The sequence below is a fragment of the Callithrix jacchus genome, chromosome 16 (assembly GCF_049354715.1).
Source record: "Callithrix jacchus isolate 240 chromosome 16, calJac240_pri, whole genome shotgun sequence".
NCBI classification, from domain to species: Eukaryota; Metazoa; Chordata; class Mammalia; order Primates; family Cebidae; genus Callithrix; species Callithrix jacchus.
Genome location: NC_133517.1, coordinates 8,526,955 through 8,534,909, shown reverse-complemented (window position 1 = coordinate 8,534,909; position 7,955 = coordinate 8,526,955).

Genomic DNA, 7,955 nt, shown 5'->3' with positions numbered 1-7,955 from the left:
CCGCGTTTACTCCCATTCACTCTGGCATATCAAAACGCAGCTCCGAGAAGCAACGTGCTTCTCACTCTCAAAATCTAGAGGCAGATTCAACTCCCTTAGCTAAGCGAACACCCAGCAGAGCAGTCTGAATGATACGTTCGTTTTGTGTTTCAGAGAAAGATTTACAGCTATTTGGGAAATGCTTGCTTTAGCCTGGGAAAATGCGTTTTGCGCTTCTTCACAGAAAGGGTTTAGAAACTCCTGCAAACACACATCAGTTTAACTCTGTAAGTTGAACGCACACATTGAAGGCCGTTCCTTTAGGTTGCTCCGTTTTGGTTTTAGAAGCAGATATTTCTCCAAACCGCGTTTACTCGCATTCACTCTGGCATATCAAAACGCAGCTCCGAGAATGAACGTGCTTCTCACTCTCTGAATCTAGAGGCAGATTCAACTCCCTTAGGTCATCGTACACTCAGCAGAGCAGTCTGGAGGATACGTTCGTTTTGTGTTTCAGACGGAGATTTACAGCTATTTGGGAAATGCTTGCTTTTGCCTGGGAAAATGCGTTTTGCGCTTCTTCACAGAAAGGGTTTAGAAACTCCTGCAAACACACATCAGTTTAACTCTGTAAGTTCAACGGACACATTGAAGGCCGTTCTGTTAGGTTGCTCCGTTTTGGTTTTAGAAGCAGATATTTCTCCAAACCGCGTTTACTTTCATTCACTCTGGCATATCTAAACGCAGCTCCGAGAAGCAACGTGCTTCTCACTCTCTGTTTCTAGAGGCAGATTCGACTCCCTTAGCTAAGCGAACACCCAGCAGAGCAGTCTGAAGGATATGTTCGTTTTGTGTTTCAGACGGAGATTTACAACTATTTGGGAAATGCTTGCATTTGGCTGGGAAAATGCGTTTTGCGCTTCTTCACAGAAAGGGTTTAGAAACTCCTGCAAACACACGTCAGTTTAACTCTGTAAGTTGTACGCACACATTGAAAGCCGTTCTGTTAGGTTGCTCCGTTTTGGTTTTAGAAGCAGATATTTCTCCAAACCGCGTTTACTCCCATTCACCCTGGCATATCAAAACGCAGCTCCGAGAAGCAACGTGCTTCTCACTCTGAATCTAGAGGCAGATTCAACTCCCTTAGGTCATCGTACACTCAGCAGAGCAGTCTGAAGGATACGTTCGTTTTGTGTTTCAGACGGAGATTTACAGCTATTTGGGAAATGCTTGCATTTGGCTGGGAAAATGCGTTTTGCGCTTCTTCACAGAAAGGATTTAGAAACTTTTGCAAACACACATCAGTTTAACTCTGTAAGTTGAACGCACACATTGAAGGCCGTTCTGTTAGGTTGCTCCGTTTTGGTTTTAGAAGCAGATATTTCTCCAAACCGCGTTTACTCCCATTCACTCTGTCATAACAAAACGCAGCTCCGAGAAGCAACGTGCTTCTCACTCTCTGAATCTAGAGGCAGATTCAACTCCCTTAGCTAAGCGAACACCCAGCAGAGCAGTCTGAAGGATACCTTCGTTTTGTGTTTCAGACGGAGATTTACAGCTATTTGGGAAATGCTTGCATTTGGCTGGGAAAATGCGTTTTGCGCTTCTTCACAGAAAGGGTTTAGAAACTCCTGCAAACACACATCAGTTTAACTCTGTAAGTTCAACGGACACATTGAAGGCCGTTCTGTTAGGTTGCTCCGTTTTGGTTTTAGAAGCAGATATTTCTCCAAACCGCGTTTACTCCCATTCACTCTGGCATATCAAAACGCAGCTCCGAGAATGAACGTGCTTCTCACTCTCTGAATCTAGAGGCAGATTCAACTCCCTTAGGTCATCGTACACTCAGCAGAGCAGTCTGGAGGATACGTTCGTTTTGTGTTTCAGACGGAGATTTACAGCTATTTGGGAAATGCTTGCTTTTGCCTGGGAAAATGCGTTTTGCGCTTCTTCACAGAAAGGGTTTAGAAACTCCTGCAAACACACATCAGTTTAACTCTGTAAGTGGAACGCACACATTGAAGGCCGTTCTGTTAGGTTGCTCCGTTTTGGTTTTAGAAGCAGATATATCTCCAAACCGCGTTTACTCACATTCACTCTGGCATATCAAAACGCAGCTCCGAGAAGCAACGTGCTTCTCACTCTCTGAATCTACAGGCAGATTCAACTCCCTTAGGTTAGCGAACACCCATCAGAGCAGTCTGAAGGATACGTTCGTTTTGTGTTTCAGACGGAGATTTACAGCTATTTGGGAAATGCTTGCATTTGGCTGGGAAAATGCGTTTTGCGCTTCTTCACAGAAAGGGTTTAGAAACTTTTGCAAACACACATCAGTTTAACTCTGTAAGTTGAACGCACACATTGAAGGCCGTTCTGTTAGGTTGCTCCGTTTTGGTTTTAGAAGCAGATATTTCTCCAAACCGCGTTTACTCCCATTCACTCTGGCATATCAAAACGCAGCTCCGAGAAGCAACGTGCTTCTCACTCTCTGAATCTAGAGGCAGATTCAACTCCCTTAGCTAAGCGAACACCCAGCAGAGCAGTCTGAAGGATACGTTCGTTTTGTGTTTCAGACGGAGATTTACAGCTATTTGGGAAATGCTTGCATTTGGCTGGGAAAAGGCGTTTTGCGCTTCTTCACAGAAAGGGTTTAGAAAATCCTGCAAACACACATCAGTTTAACTCGGTAAGTTCAACGGACACATTGAAGGCCGTTCTGTTAGGTTGCTCCGTTTTGGTTTTAGAAGCAGATATTTCTCCAAACCGCGTTTCCTTTCATTCACTCTGGCATATCAAAACCCAGCTCCGAGAAGCAACGTGCTTCTCACTCTCTGTATCTAGAGGCAGATTCAACTCCCTTAGCTAAGCGAACACCCAGCAAAGCTGTCTGAAGGATACGTTCGTTTTGTGTTTCAGACGGAGATTTACAGCTATTTGGGAAATGCTTGCTTTTGCCTGGGAAAATGCGTTTTGCGCTTCTTCACAGAAAGGGTTTACAAACTCCTGCAAACACACATCAGTTTAACTCTGTACGTTGAACGCACACATTGAAGGCCGTTCCTTTAGGTTGCTCCGTTTTGGTTTTAGAAGCAGATATTTCTCCAAACCTCGTTTACTCCCATTCACTCTGGCATATCAAAACGCAGCTCCGAGAATGAACGTGCTTCTCACTCTCTGAATCTAGAGGCAGATGTAACTCCCTTAGGTCATCGTACACTCAGCAGAGCAGTCTGGAGGATACGTTCGTTTTGTGTTTCAGACGGAGATTTACAGCTATTTGGGAAATGCTTGCTTTTGCCTGGGAAAATGCGTTTTCGCTTCTTCACAGAAAGGGTTTAGAAACTCCTGCAAACACACATCAGTTTAACTCTGTAAGTGGAACGCACACATTGAAGGCCGTTCTGTTAGGTTGCTCCGTTTTGGTTTTAGAAGCAGATATTTCTCCAAACCGCGTTTACTCACATTCACTCTGGCATATCAAAACGCAGCTCCGAGAAGCAACGTGCTTCTCACTCTCTGAATCTACAGGCAGATTCAACTCCCTTAGGTCAGCGAACACCCATCAGAGCAGTCTGAAGGATACGTTCGTTTTGTGTTTCAGACGGAGATTTACAGCTATTTGGGAAATGCTTGCATTTGGCTGGGAAAATGCGTTTTGCGCTTCTTCACAGAAAGGGTTTAGAAACTTTTGCAAACACACATCAGTTTAACTCTGTAAGTTGAACGCACACATTGAAGGCCGTTCTGTTAGGTTGCTCCGTTTTGGTTTTAGAAGCAGATATTTCTCCAAACCGCGTTTACTCCCATTCACTCTGGCATATCAAAACGCAGCTCCGAGAAGCAACGTGCTTCTCACTCTCTGAATCTAGAGGCAGATTCAACTCCCTTAGCTAAGCGAACACCCAGCAGAGCAGTCTGAAGGATACGTTCGTTTTGTGTTTCAGACGGAGATTTACAGCTATTTGGGAAATGCTTGCATTTGGCTGGGAAAAGGCGTTTTGCGCTTCTTCACAGAAAGGGTTTAGAAAATCCTGCAAACACACATCAGTTTAACTCGGTAAGTTCAACGGACACATTGAAGGCCGTTCTGTTAGGTTGCTCCGTTTTGGTTTTAGAAGCAGATATTTCTCCAAACCGCGTTTACTTTCATTCACTCTGGCATATCAAAACCCAGCTCCGAGAAGCAACGTGCTTCTCACTCTCTGTATCTAGAGGCAGATTCAACTCCCTTAGCTAAGCGAACACCCAGCAAAGCTGTCTGAAGGATACGTTCGTTTTGTGTTTCAGACGGAGATTTACAGCTATTTGGGAAATGCTTGCTTTTGCCTGGGAAAATGCGTTTTGCGCTTCTTCACAGAAAGGGTTTACAAACTCCTGCAAACACACATCAGTTTAACTCTGTAAGTTGAACGCACACATTGAAGGCCGTTCTGTTAGGTTTCTCCGTTTTGGTTTTAGAAGCAGATATTTCTCCAAACCGCGTTTACTCCCATTCACTCTGGCATATCAAAACGCAGCTCCGAGAAACAACGTGCTTCTCACTCTCTGAATCTAGAGGCAGATTCAACTCCCTTAGCTAAGCGAACACCCAGCAGAGCAGTCTGAAGGATACGTTCGTTTTGTGTTTCAGACGGAGATTTACAGCTATTTGGGAAATGCTTGCATTTGGCTGGGAAAAGGCGTTTTGCGCTTCTTCACAGAAAGGGTTTAGAAACTCCTGCAAACACACATCAGTTTAACTCTGTAAGTTCAACGGACACATTGAAGGCCGTTCTGTTAGGTTGCTCCGTTTTGGTTTTAGAAGCAGATATTTCTCCAAACCGCGTTTACTCACATTCACTCTGGCATATCAAAACGCAGCTCCGAGAAGCAACGTGCTTCTCACTCTGAATCTAGAGGCAGATTCAACTCCCTTAGCTAAGCGAACACCCAGCAGAGCAGTCTGAAGGATACGTTCGTTTTGTGTTTCAGACGGAGATTTACAGCTATTTGGGAAATGCTTGCATTTGGCTGGGAAAATGCGTTTTGCGCTTCTTCACAGAAAGGGTTTAGAAACTCCTGCAAACACACATCAGTTTAACTCTGTAAGTTCAACGGACACATTGAAGGCCGTTCTGTTAGGTTGCTCCGTTTTGGTTTTAGAAGCAGATATTTCTCCAAACCGCGTTTACTCCCATTCACTCTGGCATATCAAAACGCAGCTCCGAGAAGCAACGTGCTTCTCACTCTCTAAATCTAGAGGCAGATTCAACTCCCTTAGGTCATCGTACACTCAGCAGAGCAGTCTGGAGGATACGTTCGTTTTGTGTTTCAGACGGAGATTTACAGCTATTTGGGAAATGCTTGCTTTTGCCTGGGAAAATGCGTTTTGCGCTTCTTCACAGAAAGGGTTTAGAAACTCCTGCAAACACACATCAGTTTAACTCTGTATGTTGAAGGGACACATTGAAGGCCGTTCTGTTAGGTTGCTCCGTTTTGGTTTTAGAAGCCGATATTTCTCCAAACCGCGTTTACTCATTCACTCTGGCATATCAAAACGCAGCTCCGAGAAGCAACGTGCTTCTCACTCTCTGAATCTACAGGCAGACTCAACTCCCTTAGGTCAGCGAACACCCATCAGAGCAGTCTGAAGGATACTTTCGTTTTGTGTTTCAGACGGAGATTTACAGCTATTTGGGAAATGCTTGCATTTGGCTGGGAAAATGCGTTTTGCGCTTCTTCACAGAAAGGGTTTAGAAACTTTTGCAAACACACATCATTTTAACTCTGTAAGTTGAACGCACACATTGAAGGCCGTTCTGTTAGGTTGCTCCGTTTTGGTTTTAGAAGCAGATATTTCTCCAAACCGCGTTTACTCCCATTCACTCTGGCATATCAAAACGCAGCTCCGAGAAGCAACGTGCTTCTCACTCTCTGAATCTAGAGGCAGATTCAACTCTTTTAGCTAAGCGAACACCCAGCAGAGCAGTCTGAAGGATACGTTCGTTTTGTGTTTCAGACGGAGATTTACAGCTATTTGGGAAATGCTTGCATTTGGCTGGGAAAAGGCGTTTTGCGCTTCTTCACAGAAAGGGTTTAGAAAATCCTGCAAACACACATCAGTTTAACTCGGTAAGTTCAACGGACACATTGAAGGCCGTTCTGTTAGGTTGCTCCGTTTTGGTTTTAGAAGCAGATATTTCTCCAAACCGCGTTTACTTTCATTCACTCTGGCATATCAAAACCCAGCTCCGAGAAGCAACGTGCTTCTCACTCTCTGTATCTAGAGGCAGATTCAACTCCCTTAGCTAAGCGAACACCCAGCAAAGCTGTCTGAAGGATACGTTCGTTTTGTGTTTCAGACGGAGATTTACAGCTATTTGGGAAATGCTTGCTTTTGCCTGGGAAAATGCGTTTTGCGCTTCTTCACAGAAAGGGTTTACAAACTCCTGCAAACACACATCAGTTTAACTCTGTAAGTTGAACGCACACATTGAAGGCCGTTCTGTTAGGTTTCTCCGTTTTGGTTTTAGAAGCAGATATTTCTCCAAACCGCGTTTACTCCCATTCACTCTGGCATATACAAAAGGCAGCTCCGAGAAACAACGTGCTTCTCACTCTCTGAATCTAGAGGCAGATTCAACTCCCTTAGCTAAGCGAACACCCAGCAGAGCAGTCTGAAGGATACGTTCGTTTTGTGTTTCAGACGGAGATTTACAGCTATTTGGGAAATGCTTGCATTTGGCTGGGAAAAGGCGTTTTGCGCTTCTTCACAGAAAGGGTTTAGAAACTCCTGCAAACACACATCAGTTTAACTCTGTAAGTTCAACGGACACATTGAAGGCCGTTCTGTTAGGTTGCTCCGTTTTGGTTTTAGAAGCAGATATTTCTCCAAACCGCGTTTACTCACATTCACTCTGGCATATCAAAACGCAGCTCCGAGAAGCAACGTGCTTCTCACTCTCTGAATCTAGAGGCAGATTCAACTCCCTTAGCTAAGCGAACACCCAGCAGAGCAGTCTGAAGGATACGTTCGTTTTGTGTTTCAGACGGAGATTTACAGCTATTTGGGAAATGCTTGCATTTGGCTGGGAAAAGGCGTTTTGCGCTTCTTCACAGAAAGGGTTTAGAAACTCCTGCAAACACACATCAGTTTAACTCTGTAAGTTCAACAAACACATTGAAGGCCGTTCTGTTAGGTTGCTCCGTTTTGGTTTTAGAAGCAGATATTTCTCCAAACCGCGTTTACTTTCATTCACTCTGGCATATCAAAACGCAGCTCCGAGAAGCAACGTGCTTCTCACTCTCTGTTTCTAGAGGCAGATTCCACTCCCTTAGCTAAGCGAACACCCAGCAGAGCTGTCTGAAGGATACGTTCGTTTTGTGTTTCAGACGGAGATTTACAGCTATTTGGGAAATGGTTGCTTTTGCCTGGGAAAATGCGTTTTGCGCTTCTTCACAGAAAGGGTTTAGAAACTCCTGCAAACACACATCAGTTTAACTCTGTAAGTTGAACGCACACATTGAAGGCCGTTCTGTTAGGTTGCTCCGTTTTGGTTTTAGAAGCAGATATTTCTCCAAACCGCGTTTACTCCCATTCACTCTGGCATATCAAAACGCAGCTCCGAAAATGAACGTGCTTCTCACTCTCTAAATCTAGAGGCAGATTCAACTCCCTTAGGTCATCGTACACTCAGCAGAGCAGTCTGAAGGATACGTTCGTTTTGTGTTTCAGACGGAGATTTACAGCTATTTGGGAAATGCTTGCATTTGGCTGGGAAAAGGCGTTTTGCGCTTCTTCACAGAAAGGGTTTAGAAACTCCTGCAAACACACATCAGTTTAACTCTGTAAGTTCAACAAACACATTGAAGGCCGTTCTGTTAGGTTGCTCCGTTTTGGTTTTAGAAGCAGATATTTCTCCAAACCGCGTTTACTTTCATTCACTCTGGCATATCAAAACGCAGCTCCGAGAAGCAACGTGCTTCTCACTCTCTGT